The sequence below is a fragment of the Desmodus rotundus genome, chromosome 8 (assembly GCF_022682495.2).
Source record: "Desmodus rotundus isolate HL8 chromosome 8, HLdesRot8A.1, whole genome shotgun sequence".
NCBI classification, from domain to species: Eukaryota; Metazoa; Chordata; class Mammalia; order Chiroptera; family Phyllostomidae; genus Desmodus; species Desmodus rotundus.
In genome coordinates, this window is record NC_071394.1 from 22,546,249 (window position 1) to 22,568,383 (window position 22,135).

Sequence of the window (22,135 nt, forward strand, 5' to 3'; positions counted from 1 at the left end):
CTCCTGGCACTGAAACCCTGGGCTAGGTGGTCTGATATGGGGCTTGTATACCTTGCTTCTGAGGTATCCCTCCCTATTTTTATCTACCACACATGGCTGTGGGACTGCCAGGTGTGCGTCACCACATCTCCGCCCATACTGCCCATCTGGATGGTTGTGATTTCTTTACTTCCTTTGTTGTAGGACTTCCATAGAGCTCGATATTCTGATGATTCTGGGTGACAGTTGTTTTGTAGTTCAGTTGTAATTTTTTGCTATGGTTGTGAGAGGAGGTGAGCCAGGATGGAGTCGTGTTTACCTACATCCCATCTTGTGATAGTCTGAGTCATACATGGGCACAGGGTGGGGGATTGGGTGGTGCCACATCTGGCCTTGGCAGCTTTTCCCTTTTCTCTGCTTGAAATCCTGGGTGAGGCTGATGTCAGTGTCCCACACATGTGTAGGTTGTGGGGAGGCTCCAGGGTTGCACATGGCTGGAGTGGGAGTCAGCGGGAGTGGATGTGTGGAGGCCACACCAATGTGGACTTGTTCATTGAGGGGAAGGGGCAGCAGCTGTGAGGGCTCTTTCCTCTACATTTAAATAATTGTTTGGAATCACTGAATCCTCTAACCATCTCCTTAGAAAAATAAAAATTCCTCAAATGTTACAACTCAACTGATAAATGGATTGTTTATAACTGCTTTTTCCTTTATTATTCAGTAGAATTCATCTGTAATATGAATTCATCTTGACATATTTGGATTACCTGGGTAGATTTTCAACTACTAATGTAATTTCTTTAAAGGTTTAAGGACTACTTATGATTTCCATTTCTTCTTGAGGGAACTTCACTAAGCACATATTTGTAGAAATCTGTCCATTTAGGATATTAAATAGATTGGCATATTGATAAGACATGATTATTATATAAAATCCTACGCTGAGCTTAGGGCTTCATAGTTGTTCCTGATAAAATTTTTGTCTCTTTTCTGTTTCCTTCTGGGTCTTTTCTAGGGAAATATATAGTTTCTTCTCATGTTAAGGACTATAAGTATATTCATATTCAAATACTACATCCAGTCTAAACACAGGAATTTGACTTGTGCTCTTCAAAGAAACCCAAAGCAATTCTACTACAGAGGAGTGTGCAGAAGGGCCAAAGCCGCAACAGTATGAAAACACTGTATCAGAACAGTTGGTAGAAACTGGAACATTGGGCTTTCTCTGTGTCTCCCTTCAACCTAAGTCCTGGTGACAGGCATGTGTTTAGGCTTGTTACTCTCCTGGTGCTATTGGGTTTTGTTTTCTGTTGTTTGTTTTTTGTTTGTTTTTTACTCTTTAAATAGATTTTATTTACTTATTACAGAGAGAGAAGGGAGGGAGAAACAGAGGATTACAACCATAGACGTGTGAGAGAAACATTCATCAGCTGGCTCCTCTTTGCATCTCCACCAGGGACTGAACCTCAAACCGAACCATGTGCCCCAACCCAGAATCCTTCGCTTTGCCAGAGGGCTCACAACAGAGCCACACCAGTCAGGGCTGTTATTTACTTATCAATAAGTTTAAATCCTTAGGGGGTACAGCATTACACAGATTCTGTGTCCAATGGCCTTAAGCAGGAAGGTTTTTCGGAATTTAGCATGAGCCATCCACTGTTTCCATGAGCACAAGTTACCTTTCCCCAGATGACTCTGCTTCTGTTTGGTTTACAACCAGGAGTCACTGTGTTGTTCTTTGCTTTGTACACATGAGCACATCTCTTGCCTAGACAAAATTCAGTTTCATCTCGAGCATAAACACCTTCAATTTTAAGAAGAATTGTGTGCTCCCTCTGGTTCTGGAGACCCTGTTTAGAGCCAGCAAAAATGGCCTTGGACCACAGCCTTCCAGACATATTTGGTGTTGTAGAAGTCCAGTTCCTGGCAAGCTCCACAGGCTTCAAGATGGTGAAAAAGGCCTGGTGCTATTGTTTATGTCAGATTAATGTCCTCCAGTGAGAGGATCATGAGCTTCATACCCTTTAAATTGCTGGTGGAATTTGAGTAGCATACGTATTTCCTTAGCTGACTTATTTTCCTTATTTCATCACTGTCATTTCTAATATATTCTGAGAGATTTGGTTATGTAGTTACATTGGCTCACATCAGGCAAAATATTTTGGTTTTGAGAATATACACTCTACAATGGTATTGCCAAAATCTAGAAGTCAATTGGCTATTTAGATGACCGAGAGTTAAAATGTTCAATTTTAACCTGTTGCAAAGTATTTCCCCAGTGAACAATATTTGGTGAAAATAGATATTAATTCACATTTTCCATTATCAGTATAAATAAAATTAATTAAATATGCTTCTAAGACAGTTCCTATTTCAGTGCCCATTGAGATTTACCTTTAACACTTCTTTGGGACTTCAGAAGAGGACTTTGGGTATTTTGGGTTCGAGTGATATTCCATTAATGTCCATCCCAATACAAATGAGTGGTGCAAATGCTTTCATCAGGAGGTGAGATTCCTCATCAGAGACTGGTTTGGGGGTGATATGATGTTCATAAAACTCCTCAAGCAGTTTATTCACAAAGACTGAGTATTAGGAATATCTGCTGAGTGTCTACTCTGCATTAAACACAAGATACTGAAGACAGAGGATTTAGTGGGTTAGGTATTGCCCTCTTGAGATTACATTATGTTGGTGGACTTTTATCAGGTCATTTCACTGCATGGAAATAAGAGTTATGATAGGTTTACTATGAAGGCTTTAGAGCATGGAGGAGATGAACAGAACCCAGACTTGGGGATTAGAGAAGGCTTCCAGGAATAAACTGTCTCTGTGCCAAGACCTGGGTAACAACACTTAGTTAGGTGAAGACTTGTCCAGGCTGTAGACTGGGGGTTGGGAATCCTAAACAGCAGCAAAACAAACAAACAACTGAAAAACCCATGTGGAATGGGCTGGGGTTATATGGAGCTGGGCAAGTTTGAGGAATTCAATCTTCACAAGTTAAAATGTAGTATGTGCTGGATGAATTGAAGCAGTTTTAGGGCATGGGTCTGTCCCTCTTTGTTTTGTATCTTTTCTTTCCTATATACTATAACACTTTGAATGCATGCATAAAATTCTTATGCCCCTCTTTACAGCTGTTTCCTACTTCGGACCAAGAATGAAATGCATAAAAATGGCAAAAGGGGATGTTTTCAGAACAGTGATGATTATTAGTGGTCTGTCTAGTGAAAAGGGCACCAAATTTAGTCGTATAGGAAAACTCCATTTTAGGCTCTTTTGGATCTAAGTTTTAAAAGCTTTACACACCACCTCCAGCAAAGCAGAACTTACTACAAAGATACTGGCAAACTCCGTGCAACCCAAAGGCAGGAATGTGGAAAACCTGCATCTTGTGAATAAATGGACAGGGATTCCCTTTAAAAAATATAAGTAAAGATGAAATAATTAACTTATTTTTTTCTCCTTGGTATTGAGTACAGTACCCATTCAACAAAAGTCATAGATGCTAAGAGCACCAAAGTTAGATGTATTTTAAAGATCTGTTATCAGAGAGACACTTTCTTGGTTCAACTGTAGAGGATCTTGAGAAGGGACCCTTTAGCTTAGATCAAGTCACATGTCCACTGTTGGACCAATCAGTTGTGACCACTGTGAACCTGGGTCACTTCTTATTGGCTCCATGTGAGTCTTGTTCCCTCTCTTGGACCAATCCACTGTCGACAGGAGTAGGGATTTATGTAAGACTTGGGAGTTTTCACAAGGACCCTATCAATGAATTGGAGGGCAGGATATTTTCCAGCATAAAGACAAACCATAGGCAGTCAAAATACATCCAGTACACTGAAAGTTATTAAAAAGTCACTGAATTTCTCTGAGTCTCACTTGTCTCTACTTTGAAAGGATATGAGTTAGCTATTGCTATGAATTTGTACGAAATAAGATATTTATAAAGTATTTTAAATGGGAAAGTTCTATACAATTACAAAATGTTGCTCTGCATATTACCACGACTCTGCTGAAGTAGGTGCTAGAATCTAGCTCTTGAGACCTTTAATTTGTCAAACTAGAATGCTTTTCTTCTTATTTCCTGTGGTTATGGGCCAATAAAACAAAATGTATCTTCAATTTATGGAAGCTTTATTATGTACCAAGTGTTATAGTAGGAGTTTTGCACCTCAACAACAGTCAAATAAAGCACATATTCTTACCAAGTGCACTATATATGAAGGAGGGTAAGTAAATAAAATTGCTACAGTGAAAAAACACCAGAGAGAAGATTTAAATCCAGGTCGCAGGGATTACAAAGGTAAGTTAACAACACATGGCAAAGATTTTAAGGAGTCATTTTAACTTACTATATAAGTGTATTATAATTATTTTTATTGTTCATCTTTACAACTCAAATATTATAGTTGGGTTACTTAAGGAACATTCTGACCATTTTTTAAATAATATTTTGTTATTCCATTTCTATTTATTGACCTGGTTATTATATTTAAATCCCCATGTTTGGTGAAGACATAGAATTTCATATAGTGCATTTGCCCAGAGCTGTTCTACTACTTCTTGTAAGAAATTAAAATTTTTATTTTGAATGTAAACAACTATAAGAAGAGAGGGAGAAACAATCACAGTGTGTCCTGAACCCCCCGGGTGTCCTGGTGCAACCTGCAGAGGCACTTTTGTTTGCTTGTGGATGTCCAATTAGTTGTTAACCACAGGGGAGAGAAAAGAGAGTGACTCATACTCCCTGTGCTGAGGTCACTCCCAGCTTTCCTTTCCTTTTCCACAGTATGTAGGGAATACAGAAGTAACTATATAAAATGTGAAAATATATGAAGGAAGGAAAGAAATTCTCATAAAATCAAAGATTCAAATATTCCATCACCCATCTACCAATAAAACTTTAAATATACATAGGAACAAGTAAAAACAGAGGAAAATCTTCATGACATTGGATATGGCAATAGGATACCAAGAGCATAAGCCACACACAGAAAAAAAAATTAGATCAATTGTACTTTAGCAAAACTGAAAATGTTTAGGCATCAAAGGAAACATCAAGAAAAAAAACCCCACAGAACGGGAGAAAATATTTGTAAATCATTTATCTGATAAGGGTCTAATATGTGGAATAGAGAAAGAACTCGTACAATGCAACAACAGAAGAACAGTTAAAAACGGCCAAGTATTTTGCCCTTGAGTGGAGCATCCTCTAGAACAGGCTGCAGGATTCTGCCTACGATCCGCGGCACCGCCATTACAATGGACTTCCATCGTCTTGGAAACGGCCTTCCTCTAGGCCTATGACCGTACTGGGGGCTGAAGCTCCCCTGTTCCTGGCTCTGCCCCATCCTCGGAGCCTGCCCACACCCGCTACTCCGCCCTCAAGAGGATCGCAAAATGGAAGCCACGGCTCCCTAAACCACTCTCTGTGTTCATCTGCCTCCATCGGCATCGCCTGCCCCAGTGGGTTCCCGCGGGAAGAGGGGATCCTTGCAGGCCCACGGCGAGCAGTACTGCTCCCGGTGTCTGGGACTGGGGGCCTTCCTAAGGTTTCAAGCGCTCCTCGCCCCTCGCTCGCTTACCTGTGCAGAAGCCGCCGCCATTCTCTCACCGCCACCTCCTGGGGAGCACGCCGGTCTGCCTCAGCCCGAGCTGCCAGTGAAGCGGTGGAGGGGCTGCTTTGTTTGGGGTCCGCTGTGAGTGTGTGGGTGCGAGGGAGAGTGTGTGGGTGGGAGGGAGGGTGGGGGGTGAAGGCAAAGGCAGCTCACACCCCCACTCCCTGGGGTACTCCGGCCACCTCGGTAAGGGAAGCCGAGGCCACCCGGACCTGCCACCACTGATTGTAGCGAGGCTTCCACTCGGTCATGATGCTGCAAAACCCAACTCCCCCCAACAAGCTCTCTGGGGAGGGCCATGCAGAGTTACTGGGTCTGAGTCCAAGGATGCAGCGCCTGGAAAAAGGATTCGAAAGCCCCACAATGGCCGCAGTGCCAGCCTTATAACTGACCCCTGCCAACCGCCACCGCCCCCCGAAACCCCGCCCCCCCGGGGCTATCCAATCCCGAAGAGCCAGCATGGGTTACCGCCCCCTGCAGTAACTGCTCACAGTAGTGAGGACTGCTCAGTGGAAACCTCAGTGGTCCACGTGGTCCTTCCGGCAGCCTGTGGGTGCCACCAACCGGGTCCTCTGGATTATCACAAAATTACAAAGCAGCCTATGGACATGGCTACTGTATATTACAGGGAGCCTTGAAAATAACCATTACTGGGCTGCTTTGGAGTCTATGCAGGATTTTAATCCCATGTTCACCAACTGTTATACCTACAACAAACCCACTGGTGATGGCACAAACGCTGGAAAAGATCTTCCTGCACAGAGTGGCATCAGTGCCACAAAAGGAGCAAGAATTTGTGGTGGCCATCCCTAAGAACAGCCACAAGAAGGGGGCCAAACTGGCAGCACTCCAGGGCAGTATCATGAGTGCCCATCAGGAGCCTTCAGTCTCTTCTGTAGCTCACACAGCCTTCCATACTCCCCCTCCTGAGATAACCACCGCTGTTCTCAACATTCCCACCCCACCACTCATCTCATCTCTCCTCCTCAAGTCCTTGCACTCTGCAGCTCCCCCAGACCAGCCCTTTGCCAAGAAAAAGGGGCTAAAGCACAGAGCAGATACTACCACCCCTACACCTGCAGCCATGCTGGTTCCTGGTTCCCCAGCTAGCACCCCACGGGTTTTGAGCCTAAGGCAGCATGGCTTCCCCCATGTGGAGAGAAAGTGGCTACCCCATTAAGCCCCCAAGCAAAGACTTGGTGACTCTCAGCAACACCACCAGAGCTGCTAGAAAGGAAAGCTATCAGAACACTTGAACATTGCAATGGCATCTTGAAGGAGTTACTGTCTAAGAAGCATGCTGCCTATGCCTGGCCTTTCTATAAGCCAGTGGATGCACCTGCCCCTGGTCTGCATGATTACCACGACATAAATAAGCACCCTGGGAGCCTCAGCACTCTCAAGAAGAATATGGAGAATTGTGATTACCAGGATGCCCAGCAGTTTGCCGGTGCTGTGCAGCTTATGTTCTCCAACTGCTACAAGTACAATCCCCAGACCAAGATGTTGTGGCCAGGGCAAGACAGCTACAGGATGTATCTGAGTTCCATTATGCCATGATGCCAGATCAACCACTGGAACCAAGGCCACTACCAGTTTCTATTGCCTGGCCTGCTGGCTTGGCCAAATCATCTTCAGAATCATCTAGTGAGGAAAGAGCTCATCTCCTGGCTGAACTAGAGGAACAGCTTTGGGCTGGACATGAACAACTGGCTGCCCTGTCCCAAGTCTCAATATCCATACCCAAGTGGAACAGGGGGGGGGGGGTGGTGGAAAGGGAAAAAGAAGAAACAGAAGGCAGAGAAGCAAAGAGGCTGAGCCGGGGTAGATGAAGATGACAGGGGGCCTTGGGCAGCCTGCCTCTCTCAGCATGAGAAGTCCAAGAAAGCAAGTGGCAGTGGGATGGCAGTTGTGCTGCACTAGGTCCCCCTGGCTTTGGACCTTCTGGAGGAAATGGCATCAAATGGCCCACAAAGGCCACAGGGATGGCCCCACCGACCCTGCCTACTGGCTAGGATTCAGAGGAGGAGGAAGAAAGTAGACCCATGAATCAGGATGAGAAGTGGCAGTTGAGCCTGGACATCACCAAATTTCCTGGGGAGAAGCTGTGCCGATTTGTGCACGTAATCCAAGCCTCTTTACGAGACTCAAACCAGAAGAGATTGAGACCAATTTTGAAACCTCAAGCTATCCACACTTAGAGAGCTTGAGCACTACGTCCTTTCCTACCTTTGAAAGAAATCTCAAAAACCCCACACCATTAAGAACCTGTGGGAAAGATGAAGGAGGAACAGGCTTTGCAAAGAAGTGGGAACTAAACAAGCAGTTACTGGGCAACTCAACTCCACCAAAAAGCCCCCTAACAAAGCGAGTGAGCAAACACAGTCGTCATCTGTTCGGCAAATAGAGGTGTCACCCCTCAGCACTTTCAGCTCTAGCTCCTCCTCTTCATCTTCCTCCTCTTCAGACACCAGTGATTCAGACTTGAGCTAAGGGGCCAGGCCAGGGTGGTCAGGAGGCTCTGCAGGATGGGACCCTTAAAGGACCACCCTGCCCCACCCCTTCTCCCCTTGCTGTGTCCTTCTTCACCTCCCCCCACCCCCCACTGTAGGAGAGCTGGCTCTGCAGGGGGACATTTACTGAAGGAGGGACACAGTGGACACAATAAGGTTGAGTTCCCAGCCCCATAGATAGTAACCTCTTGGCCATGGAGCCCCCATGCAAAATGCCTGGGACAGGGAAGGTAGACGGTGTTAAGTGGGCAAAGACCCTAAGAGGTGGTTACCTGAGGCCATAGCTTCCCTGTTCACTTGTAAAGGCCCAATTTTGAGGTTGGTTGGTTCCATTTTGTTTTAAGCTAGGGAAGACTGAGGAGTATGGGGCCATGGTCACTCTCGACCTACATGGGGAGGGAAGAAGGGGGAGCTCGATTTTTAGGTTGACATTTTTTTCTAGTCTGTTTTCCCTTTTTCTTCTCTATTTGGGGTTCTTCGGGGTTTCTGTCATCTCTCCTTTGGTCCTCTGGATGTCTTTGCTGTTGATTCTAAAAATAAAGAATTATGCAAAAACCAAAATAAAATGGCAAAGGACTTGAATAGACATTTCTGCACAGAAGATATACAGCCAGCCATCATGCACACACAATGATGCTTAACATCAGTAGTCATTAGGGAAATGCAAATTAAAATAACAATAAGAAATCACTTTATACCCACTAGGATGGCCATAATAAGAAAATGAAAGATAACAAATGTTGGTGAGGATATGGAGAACCCAGAACCTTCATTCATTCATTGCTGGTGGAAATGGATATTTGCACAGCCACTGTGGAAATAGTTTGGTGGTTCTTTACTAAGTTAAGCTTAGAATTACACTATGACCCAGAAATTCTGCTCCTAAGGGGTGTGTGTGTGTGTGTGTGTGTGTGTGTGTGTAAAAGAAAATTTGTAAACAAATGTTCATAGCAATTCAGGTCTCAATAGGCTAAAGGAAGAAATAACCCTAGTACCCATAATGAATGAATGGATAAACAAAATGTGGTAAATTTATACAATGCAATATTTAGCTATCAAAAGGAATGATGAACCTTGAAAAAGATCAAGAGCCCAGACACATAAGGCCATAAAACTGGATTTGGTTTACATAAAATATTGAGAGCAGGTAAATCCATAAAGACAGAAAGCAGCTCAGCAGTAGCCAAGGGCTGGTGTGGGGAGGGCGAGATGGGGAGTGAATACTTATAGGGTACCGGTTTAGTGTGCAGTGATGAGAAAGTTCTGAACTAGGTAGTGATGATGGTAGTACAAAATTATGAATGAAAATAATACCCTGGATTTTACACGTTAAAATACGAAAGTTTTTATTACATGTATTTTACCACAATGAAAAAAAACAAGCTGGGCCCTGGCTGGTGTGGCTCAGTGGATTGAGTGCCAGCCTGCAAACCTAAGGGTCGCCAGATCAATTCCCAGTGAGGGCACATGCCTGGGTTGCAGGCTATGTCCCCAGTTGGGGGCGCACGAGAGGCAACCACACATTGCCCCTCTCCCTCGTTCTCTGCCTCTTTCTCCGCCTCTTTCTCCCTCTCTTCCCTCTGTCTAAAAATAAATAAAATCTTAAAAAAAAAAATAAGCTGGATTGTTTCAGAGAGCAGAAAAGAAGCTGGAGAGGTGTGAAGTTGTATCAGGTGTCTGTGGGATTGAGAACAAGCAGATGAAAGAAGCTGCATGAAGACACCAGAGAGCAACCTCATTTTGAAGAGCTTTGAATGTCATATTAAAGAGTTTTTACATTACCCTAGAAACTATAAAGAGTCACTGAAGAGTTCTAAGCCACAAAATAAATTGATCTGACAGTTCTAAATTTTCTGTGACACCCTTTTGATAGGATATCTAAACAGCTACCAGAAACTCTCCTTTATTGAGTTTCATTAGTAAACTTTATTTCAATTGTCTCTTCCTCTTTCCCAGGAAGTCAGGGCTCAAAAGTCTTCTCCTACTGGATAATGTTTTCTATCTCCTTAAACCATGAGCCAAAAGAAGTCGTCAGACTCGTGGCCATCTCTAGCAACGTTTTACTAATGACATTTTAATACCTCTCTTAGGAGACATTTGCAAAAGGAGATGAGTGCCTCCCTGAACAGTGAGTGGACTGAAGGCCTAGGCTATTTTAATAGGAAAACATTTTAACAAAAATTCCATGCTCCCGGGCAGCTCTGAGGCCCTGTCCCAGCTGTGGGATGATCCTCTGGGTGTCAGCAGGAAAGCCGGGGCAGCTAATGTTTCATGGCAGAAAGTCAACTCTGCCGCCTACAAGTCTGGCGTGTAAGGCACAGAGATCTTGCTTTAATCAAAACCACAGACAGCTGGCACTTTGGGCACTCCGAGAATGCAGGCAGCAATTCTCTATGATCGGACCCCAACCTAGGGCTCACAGGGACAGCTGATGTTGAGAGGCTTAGTGAGAGCCATCGGCAAGTCTCCTCTGTCCTAGATACGCACGATCCTGTTAGATGAGTTCGTAATTCTCACAGAACCTCATTACCATAGTTCCCCACTTGTATGCCTCGCTGGATTTTAGGTTAATGTAATAGCTTCAGACTCAAGCATTCAACTAAAGAATATTTTTATTTTTAAAATCAAGCGACATGATAGCCAGGGTTCATTTAAGTCCTTATGTAAGTTGCCCCTTCCATCCCTCTCGCCTCATTTACTGCTGGTGCTCCATATATCATAGCTTTTGTCCATTTATCTCATTTATTGTGTGCTTCTGAAGTGTCAGTTGCTAAGGATATCGAGATGAATAAAACATGGTCCCTGCCTTTAAGGTATCATATCAGCCCAATGGAAAGATGGACTTTGGGCTGTTGTAGGAACAGGTATTATTAGCTAGTATTCACGTGTATCCCTCGGGCACTTCTTTCAGTACCTGCCAAAACTGTTCCAAATACTTTAGGAGCTTTGCAAAACTAGAGACATCTCCTCATCCTAGGCAGGCTCTTGCTTTGTATTGTTTAATCACAATGAGATGGAAACTTAGGACAATTAGAGAGACCAGTCAAAAGGTCCTTGTTGTCCCTTTATGCCTGACAAAATGTGGGCCAAGCAGTGCCCAGATCACACCAGCTGCACCCCCACGCTGAGCATGGGGTATGTCTTCCCCACTAGAGCACTGACCCAGGACCCCTTAGGCTTGCATACAGTCCACAGTCCAACCAAACCTCGTGACCTTGACCAGGTGACAGCTTCAAAGGATGGGGTAAGGCTCCGTCCTTTTGATGCCCCCTGGGCCTCAGACTGTGCTGTCTGATCACAATGCTTACTTATGAGTCATGAACAGGCACAGCCATCTCTGTTACAGAACCACTAAGGAGCATGCTAAATTTTTTGGACAAATAGAGATCAATCCATAAATTTCACACAATCAGTATACTTTTTCCCCTGTGCATTCTGTTGAATTTCTTTCACAGTGAGTTAAGGAGGATCAACAATGACCACCATCTTAGGAACTGTATGTTCCCCATGAAAAGGAGGAAAAAACAACTATGTGGTAAATGTCAGGGATTTTGAGGCCCTTGGTGATGGTTAATTTTATATTTTAACTTGATTGAGCTATGGAATACCCAGATAGCTGGTAAAATATTGTTTCTGGGTGTGGTTGTGAGGGTGTTTCTGCAAGAGATCGGCACTTGAATCGGTAGACAGCATGAGGAGGATCTGCCCCCACCAATGCACATGGGCGTCACCCAATTCCTTGAGGGTCTGAAAAGAACTAAAAAGCAGTGAAAGGAGGAATTCATCCATTCTCTCTCTCTCTCTCTTCCCACACCTCCCCCTCTTTCTACTTCTCCCTCTCTCCCAACCCAACTCTCTCCTTGGGCTGGGACATCCATTTTCTCCTACCTTTCGACATGGGAGCTCCTATTCTTGGGACTTTGGACTCCAGGACTCTCATCAGTACCCACTTTTCCCCTCCCAGTTCTCAGGCAGTAGGCTTCATACTGGGAGTTACTCCATCAGCCCCCCTATTCTCACACCTTTAGACTTTGACTGAATCCTATCACCACCTGCCCTGCAATATGTAGCCTGCAGATACATATTGTGGAACTTCTCAGCCTCCATAACTGTGTGAGACAATTCCTATAATATATCTCCTCGAATATATCTCTGCATACATGTCGTATTGGTTCTGCTTCTCTAGAGAACCCTGATACATCCTTTAAAGGGAAAGCTGATGGAAGTCCTCCCACAGCAAAAGTCTAGCACAGGGCTGGGCACAGGGACAGCTTGTGGCTTGACACTCATTTTAGTCCTAAACGTGAGCTTCTGTGGGAAACAGATATATACATTTCCCCCACTTTACTCAAATTCTCCTTGAATTTCTAAATAGCACTTCTTGTATCAATGCCCACTAGGTCATCCTACTTCCTTATTGGATTTCTACACAATTAGTTACTAAATTTTTTCAACCTCTCCCCACTTTGCAAAGTAGTGCCAATCATCGATGCATCCAAATGAGTCATTAATGCATACATCTTCTTGTCTGTTGGCTATCCCCACCCTGTCAGATGCTCCAAACTGCAGGGATGGTGACAATGGGGGACTTCACACAGAGACAGCAATGTTGCGGGGTACCTATTAACCATGACTGAATTTTCATGTTATCCTGCACCATTTTAGACATCACCATTCTAAGGCTATGATACTCTTCCTACTTAATACTATGCACATGGGAACACCTCTCTCCTCCCTGAGCTGCCACCAGGCTGTAAGTCAGCCCGAGATCCTCCACACAGCCTGTAGATGGTCAGCTGACATCTGCTCTACATACTTAACTCTCTCCAGGGCCAGTTTGAGGTATAGATTTGGACAGAGGTAGGAAGAAGCCTGTGATTTTACCTAGGGAGCCCTGGGCTTTGGGATAATTAGTTTTCCTTATTTGCTCCGACTGGAGGAGGCAGGTAATTAATTGGCATGCTAGAAGGCCAGCAGGCTTGGAATAGGCCACTTCTGTACCAGCTCAATTTCACCTTCCAAGACACTTTCTTTTATGACCCCCCAGGCAAAGGTACATAGAGGCGGAGTAAACACTGAGTGCTGTAGTGCTAACTCCTCTGCTCCCTAAACACACACACACAGTCTGCACTTCAGAAGCAGATCACAATCTAGAATGTCTGACACATCTTACAGGCCATCTGGCCTCTATTTCTTTCCCAAAGGACGACAGTGAGATTCTATTAAAGCAGGGGTCCCCAACCCCTGAGCCATGGACCAGTACCAGTCCCGGCCTGTTAGGAAGTGGGCCACACAGCAGGAGGTGTGGACAAGCGTGAATGTAATGTGCATGCATCATCCCGAAACCATCCCTCTCATCCCATCCATGGAAAAACTGTCTTCCATTAAACTGGTCCCTGGTGCTGAAAAGGGGAGACCACTGTAAAAACCAGTAGACACATGGGAGGAGAAATGGTTAAAAGCCATAGAAAGTAGCAAGTAAATTTATCTTAGCGGAAATAGACATCCTAACACTGCAAATCCTTAGCAAACAAGTGAAACTCATCACTGGAAATGTGATGCAGAAGCTAGGTGGTCATGGCAAGGACCTCTAGATGGAAAATACAACTTGAATGAGCAAGTGAGGACTCTCTGCGACCCAGTACGTTATTCAGGAGCGGGGTTGGGAGTGGGCTAGGCAGAGTGGGGCAAAGGGGGAAAATTAAGACAACTGTAATAGAACAATAACATATTTAATTTAAAAAAAAAAGAAGAAGACACCAAGTTGCTGACCAGCCTAAGTACAGCCTAGACTGCTTCCTTTCCCACAGAGCATGAGAGGCCACCAGGTGTCAGTGAAAGCAAGAAAATAAAAAAAAGTCTTTGGGGTGGTTGGTTGGTTGGTTGGTTACACCAGGAAACAACATTCTGGACATGTTTGAAATTAAATAATAGTAACAGTAATATTAAATACAAAAACTCACAAATATCATCCAATATATTAACACTATAGTAAATGAACTCCCAATTTTTCTCAGAGTATCACAGAATGTCTAATTCAGTTAACCACTGCTATGTCTGAGAGGAAGGAACAGTGGTTTCTATTGGTCAGATATGCAGCAAATGGCAGAATTATTTTCATAAACTTGACTGTCAGGTGTGTTCCCACCTGGGATCAGCACATGGACAGCTACTCCAGGCTCACAGCTACGGATTCATTCCAAGTGCGTTTAGCTGGCTCTCCCATACTCCCTATGAGAATAATCTTGCTTCAGATTCTTACTGGCAATTTTAGGGAAGGTTCTGCTATTTAGGGTTTGCCTCTGCCACAAAGATCAGGTAAAAACAATCAACTCCCTCTCACATATATATGGGACCGAAATTGCCCATGCTTAGAGTAGATTTCCCCTCTCCCAGGAAATTTTGTATCTGTCTACTTCAGAAGTCAATGTGTTCTTGTGGGGGCTTTACCTGTACTTTTGAAGTAGTCATATTATTAGGAACTAGCTGCCTCTCTTTGCTTCAAAAACAAAATTATTCCTGAGGAAAAAAAAACCAATATTGGAATACCATTTTATGTTTATAAGACAACACTTTCATCCATATCTGATATGAATAGGAATCCTGTTATGCAGGTTAAAAAAATTTTCATGTCCATTTTATGGATGAAGAGATAGAGGCTCAGCAATGTACCCACATTTGCACATTCACCTCCAATTTGTAAATTTGTTGGACTCAGCTCTAAGAGCAAATAAAAATAAACAAAGACCCATGTTCTATAAAGGACATTTTCAATTTCAAGAAAAAAGACTACCATATAAAGGTAAAGAGACAAATTTGAATGTGGTTGTATAACAGAAAAAAAATTAAAACATTCAATACTGTCAAAGCATTTTTTTTTCAATTTTCTAGCTAAGGAGAGTAAACATGTAATAAGACTCTATCACTATAAACAAAATAGAGAGTGGATATAGGTATGTATATATATTTTCATGTCTTTTGGCAGAAAGAGTAGGTTGTCAGTCAAACGGACTTAATGTTCATTTGTAAGGCTTAATTTTATATTTTTAAAGTTTATTGTGAAGAAACTAGGAGAGGTAGGAAAGTCAAAATCAAGGGGATTTGAGAAGGAGCCCAAGTAATGTAAACCAGTAATACCCTCCTGCGTTCTAACTGACTCAGGCGAACAGAAAAGTCAGCTCTATCACTCATGAGCTGCTGGAGGATGTCACTTAGGTGGGAGGTGACAGCAGTTCCTAATAGTGTCCCCTGAACAGATTCACCCAAAAGCAGAACCCAAGACAGGGATTTGACTGCAAGTTGTTTATTTGGAAATTAATCCAAGCAGAAGAGTGGGGAGTGAGACAGAGAAGTGGGGAAAGCCAGCCAAGAAGACGCCCTAGAGCCAGTGATCTCTGTGGAAATCCCGAGCTCAGCCTCTTCGGGAGCTCTGGGAGAAAGCACAGAACACATCTCTGAGAGTTCTCTCGACTTAGTGTCTCTGAAGCTCCCACTCCATGCTTGTTTTACAGCTGCCTCTAGGATCATCAACTCCAGGGCACCTTCAGCTCATCTGTGCACAGGCCAAGCAGCCTGCTGTGAAGGAAGATCACTCAGACAGAAAGTACCAGTGTTGTAATAAACAACCTTCTGCCTACAGAGGCGAACTCTGGGAGGACAGAGGTGGGTCATCCGCAGCATTTGCTATACCCTTCAAGTCTTAGGTAGCTCTACCCAACCTCAGGCCTCCTCCAAAAGGTAGTTAGCTCTAAGCTGACCACATCGCCAAGAGCAGACCAGATCTAGGCTTTCCTAAGCGAAGAAAGAAAGGGCCTGAGCCACACATGCTCAAGTCCTCATCCAAACTCACATCAGGTAAGACACTTCTCTGCAAAGGAGTAAGTGAGAGGGCAAGGGGTGAACTCTAATGGAGCTAGGGGGAAAAAAGATGCCCCACCCCCAATCATAGTAATCCTGGGTGAGAATTTTAGCAGGTGAGAAGTATCTAGAGAAATTACCTTCATTCACCTTTTTACCTCTTGTTACCCAAAAGGAGTCTGGGCAAGACACTTTTTCTGGTTTGCCTTAGGTTTCTCTGAATTGTTAGCACATTTCTACATAAATAATAGAAGGAAAAATTTGGTTACTAGAGGTCCAAAATAAATACATTTAACAGAGAGTCAACTGGCATAAAAATTACTTTCAGACATTAATATATATCCTCTAAGGGAGAATTCAAAACTCACAACCCAGTAATTGGGTAGTAAAATCAGCCTACTTTAAAATATTTTTATAACCCCCAAATACCAAATAAATTGAATTTCAAAGGTGAGAAGTGAATAGGCAAAAAATTAATACTATGAATAGCAAAATAGCCTAGTAAATAATTTGCCAGTATAAAGAAAAGTTTTTTATAACGTTGTAGCATACTTAGGCTAGGACCTAAATAACATCTGGCTGTGGCAGACCAACACACACCATCCAACTTATTTTATTAGGAGAGAGAAACCTTTCTTACACTAAGTATATATGGCAGCACAGTGTGCATAAATATGTATATATGGTACACATGTGTGTGTATGTGTGTTTATGTGCATATACCGATGACTTATTTGTGGAAGATTAAATAACAGCTTTGGCTAATTTCTGTTCTGTAGAGAGACACTCAATACAGAGCAATAAGGTTCCCACAACGAAAGCAAGTATGTGCTATGACATGCCGTGGGCTGTTTTTGAGAGTCAAAGATAACACCTTCACTCATTCCTCATTCACTCTGCAGTGACTGAAAACCTACTTTGCAGATGGAACATGAGGGGGAATGGCTGAAGAGAGGCTGTATTAGTTGCTGCATGATGAATTAACCCAAATGCAACAGCTTACAACAACAAAAATTTATTTCCTTAGGGTTCTGAGGGTCAAGAATCTGAGGGAGGCTTACTTGGGTGGATATGGCTCAGAGTCTCCCATGAGGTTGCAGTTAAGATATCAGCCAGGGCTGCAGGCACCTGCCATGTTAACTGGCTGGAGGATCTGCTTCCAGGATCACTGAGGGAGCTGTGCCCATGGTCCTCAGTTACTTAGCATGCAGATGTCTCCACAGGACTGCTCCCAGCATGGCAGCTGGCCTCCCTAGAAGCATATGCCCACAGAGAAAGAGAGCAACCAAGAAGGACGCCCCCTGGCTCTCTCTTTTGAGACGTGTATTGGGAGCCTTGAGTCCATGTAAGAAGTCCTGCTACCCCAAAGCCACCAGGCTGGTGGGAGCACTTGGAAAGGTCACATTGACCCAGAGAAAGATGGCCAGAGAGGCCCCCGCTGTGGCAGCCCTTGGCCCAGGCAGCAGACACCACCACCCAGCCACTGAGGCACTGTGAGCCCATCAGAGACCCCGAACCAGAACCACCGAGCTAAGCGCAGCCAAGTCTCCGCACTCTCAGGGATAAGGAGTGAGTGTGAGGAGTTTTGAGCTGCTATTTCAGGGGGGGGGGTTGTTCCACGGTAACAGATAACCTGAAACACATCTTATGAAGAGTAAAAGCTCCTTCCACTTCAACCAACCAGAAAGGGGGGTTAAAAGGCATTGTTTGTTTACAAGGACGCCAGTGCATTTTAGACATTGTGGATGGGTTTGGTGGCTGAAAGCCAGTGATTTCACCCTTCTGGCTTCCTCTCCCTCCTTCTCTCTCAGGCCTCTCACAGCACTTGTTTTTCCGCAGATGCTCCGCTCTGCCAAGACCTCTTCGTCACGACGCAAATCAAACGTCACTTTCTAATCCCTCCGTTTGGAAACCCCAGTGGCCCTCTCCTTCAGAAATGACATTTTGAAGGAGAAAAATACCACATGGCACTGAGGAAATGTTTTTCTGGGAGATGACAGCATCAAAATGGTCATTTTCAATTCAGCACTAATGTAATTCTCATTAGCCTCTTGTTCTTTAAAGTAAAAAACTCACGTAAAATACTCACGGGTGACTCCTTTCAGTCATCACACCAGGTGTCCTGCCTATCGACAGACACCGAATGCAGGCAATTAGCTACAGTGCACTTGGTCCCCAGATCCCATTACGGGAGGCTACCTGTGCAGGTATGGAAGCAGCTTCAGGAAAAATGAGCACAGTATCTGCCAATGAGCCCAATTCTCACCCCTCAGCCCCCCTCCCCCAGCCCCAGGACACTGTAATCAACCTGGAAAGACAACGGTGTGTGTGTGTGGGGGGGGGGTGGCAGCCAGCAAACTGAATTACAGTGACTGGGAAGGAAAAGTAGAGTGGAAGGAAGTGAAACACCTGAGCTTGTAGCCCAAAGTAACCTCATCTATTCACCCGTAGGTGTGTGGCAGCACCCTCCGTGGAAACTAGTGTTCCAATATATCACATATGCCAAAGGGGAGCTAAGTGACTCACGTCCAGCTTCCCACAGATAGAGAAAACCAACACATCTTTGCTGTAAGGCCACCGCCTGAGTCTTTGATTTGCCCTGTAGGTCTCAGAGGCCTCCGCTGGAGGATTTTGGTATTTGCACATCAGCCTTTAGCTCTGCACCAGCTCTGCCACCTATTACAAATGCAATCTGGGAATGTGGCCATGAAGTACCTTGTTGGGTTCAATTACTTTGCAAGTCAACTCCTGGATCCTCATACCAAACAAAAGAACTTACCTAACACTGTGTTACTTTCTAACAAAATAATTACAGTTCGGCTAACTGAATAACTAATTAAATAACAGGAGGGTGTTTTTGCATGAGTTCTCAACAAATGCAGTTCTTGGTCCTTGGCCATCATCTGCATGTCTGAGGGCATAACTTCTGCAGTTGTGGCTCTCAATTTCAGCAACACATTGGAATCGCCTACAGATGCTTTTAGAAAATGCTGATGACTGGGCTGCCGCAGACCAGTTATATTAAAACTACTAGGGGTAGGGCCCAGGCATTGGTAGTTTTTACAGTTATCTCAGGATTCAAATGTGCAGCGAGGTAAATTTCTGCTTTATCTTATGTTCATGCACAATAAATTCTCACAGTTACCAGAATTAGCACTGTATTATACAGGGTCCAGCACCAATAACACCCCTGTCTCATTACAAAATCACAAGCATGTCATTCTGTAACATAACAATATCACACTCAAGCACACAGTGTGACATTTTAGGTGAAATGTTCAAATTAAAACTATAAATTAGTACACCCATATTATTACCCTCCCAACCATCTCAAGCAGGCCTGACTTCTGCCAGACCCTGTGTATACAAGACAGGACAAATGTATCTCCAAAAGGCCTTCACAAAAGGTGTCTTTATTCATAATTCTTGAAAAGCAAGAGAGAAAATTATGTAGCATAGAATATAGCAAAATATGCTTACAAATACTGTCTCCCTAAACTGCTATATTGCAGAATATCAGTGTCTCTATATTCTCCCTGTTCTTTCAAAAACGCTGTCTGTCAAAGATTCAGCCTACTCAGAATTTCCCACTACCCTCTTCTTTTTCAAGTCCATAAACCCATTCCTGCCTCCTAGAAACAGCTTTCTGTCCACTTTAATATTTCATCAGTCCTCCATATTTTTTATTTTTCCTATCCAGAACCTCCGATGTCTTAATTTTAGTGATAAGCAGCATTTTTCCTTGGGAAAATCACTCCCGCCTCCTTGGAAGTGTTGCAGGTGTCACTAGGTGAGCCCGTCTTCAGGACTGAGCTTGCCACCTGGCCCGCCACCTGCAGTCCATGGTGGTCTGTTCAGGATGAGTATGTGTCTCTGCCGGGCCGACTGGAGGCGATGGAACAATCCCCAAGGTGCTTATGCTACTAGACAAGAGGCTTTCTCCTTCTTCTGAGGTTACCAGCCTTACAAATATATGTCCCTAACTGCCAAAAGTGAGTGTAAGAAGTCTTCGAATGAAGCCACCTGCAAGGACAAAGAACCTAGGGGTAGAAAGAACGTGCACCTGGAGTGACAGCATCTCCAAGTAGGTTAATCCCAAGCCTCCTGAGCTTTTGGTGAAAACCAGCTGGGCTTCAAGAAAAACTACCGTTTCACAAGTAGAAGATAAATTATTTTTAACTGTATTGAGTTAGGGTTTTGTCACTTGAAACTGACAGGTATGTGTCTAACGCAGAAACCAGTACTCGGAAATGGGGTATCGTAAGTAAGAGTCCATCAAATGCCAAATTACTGAGCTGTGATGTGGTGGGTGGGAGTAAGGATACCTCTGTCCTTACTAAGAAACTGGAAGTGTCTGTTAAAAGGTGGGGATATAGATAATGTGCCTAACCAGGCTGGAATATTAGAAAGTTTTGCAGAAAAACCCTAGAATATAGGGATGTATTGGTTACTCCTTGCAGCTGTCACTAAGTTCCAGCAAGAGACAAATTTCTTTTACAAAGAACTCCTATGCCTGCTAGCCCATCTGGAAATGGCTGGAAGAAAATAAAACCTTGATAAGACCCTTTCTGTACACAACTGGCAGATGTTTTGAATTCTGTTCCTTTTTTACTTGCAGGGTTAGAGACACAAACTTCTCTGCCTCCGGATAAAGTTGGAATTTTGAGGCTAAAAGTGGAGAGGGAGATAAGATACCAGGAGGAAGCTGTTGCTTCCTCCCTCAGGCTTCTTTTAAGCACCTCACCCTGTGAACTCTTTATCTAAAGAGGAGACCAACACACACACACACACACACACACACACACACAAACCCAAGCAAAAGAGCCAATCATTGGACTACCAGCTGGGGCAAGGGAAAAATGAGGTGGGACTTTGTAACTGTCTTGAGACAGAAGCCAGTCTGGAGAATATTAAGCTGATCTCTGAACAAATGTGCTGAGCTCGCTGTCTCTAGCGCCAGGGGGCCAGAATCTGAATTCCAGTGCACTGACTTGACAAGAGAATAAGCTTTGTCTTTACTAAAGTTGACTGGCAGCAAATAGATCCCAAACCTACTAAGCTTTTAAGGGAATCGTGTGTGCAGAGAACCCTCTGTCTATAGAACACGCCTATTGTTCTGCAGCTTTTTTTTTTCTCAGTTAGCAGTACATCTTGGGAAAGAAGTTCATATTAGAGACATACTGGCTTAACCTTCTCTCTTTAAATCCTGCAAACGTATTTCATTGTATAAAGATTTTGCAATGAATCGACTCCCCTATTGCTGACCGCTAACTACTATCCAATTTACAGATATCGTAACAGATGCTGCACTGAGTATCCTTGCCTGTATGGTGAAAAGAGGTTTTTCTTTAAAACTCAAGCCTAACTCAAGCCTAGTTCTCTAGGAAGGGTTACCATATCCTAGCTGATGATTTCTAGAAGCATTTGTTTAATAAGTGAATTGATAGACATCTTAATTAACCATGAGTTTTGTGCTTCATTCCCAAATCTGAGAGTCTCAGAAATATCCTCTCATATGCTTCCCCAAAGACGCCAGCAATGAAGAGAACACGCCCTGTGAACAGTGAATATAAGACCTGACCTTTGAGATGTGCCAGCCGCCCACCAGCGCAGAGCCTCCGCACTCCAGTTCTTCCTGGTTGGCTTGGTCTAGGCTCCACGGCTTCCTAACGTGCCCGCAGCAAGTTTGTTTTTCATTTGCTTGTGGTTTAGAAAGCCACAGATGTGGGTGGGTGGCAGGAACTCAGCACTTTGCTTCCTTAGCGATAAATACCGCCATCAACTGCTCACATATGGCTCCTATTAAAGCAAATGGAAGGCACGTGTCTAATCTGGAGGGCAAAATTGGCAAAACTGAAACAGCTGTACCTATTGACCCTCTGTCTTAAATGGGTGCTATGTGAGGTGAAGAGTTCAGTCTCTTTTTCTAACCTGTTTATACGACTTCCTCATTGTATAATGTTCATTTCTTTCTACCTCTGGTCACACATCATAGGATTTCCCTCCGATTTTCCTTGGCTCAGTCTTTCTTTCTCATTATGAAAGAAGAAACCTAGGAATGCTATTTTATGTAGAATCTGTAAACACCAATGACAAACGGTTCCCCTGCGGTGCTGGCAGAAACTAGGGCTCCAATTATTGGTATATTTCAGAGGGGAA

The 22,135-nt window shown here is 43.9% G+C and overlaps 1 long non-coding RNA gene and 2 pseudogenes across 1 annotated transcript in view; 1 reads left to right on the plus strand and 2 right to left on the minus strand.

The window, feature by feature from the left end:
- LOC139441100 (uncharacterized) overlaps positions 1-21,653 on the minus strand; it is a 169,369-nt gene extending 147,716 nt beyond the window's left edge. The window contains exon 1 of the long non-coding RNA XR_011651510.1: positions 21,558-21,653. This is a non-coding gene — a long non-coding RNA (uncharacterized lncRNA). The remainder of the gene's footprint in view (positions 1-21,557) is intronic.
- Positions 1,546-1,877, minus strand: LOC112315767 (large ribosomal subunit protein eL33 pseudogene; annotated as a pseudogene).
- Positions 5,859-8,099, plus strand: LOC112315366 (bromodomain-containing protein 2 pseudogene; annotated as a pseudogene).
- Positions 21,654-22,135: the final 482 nt, after the last annotated feature.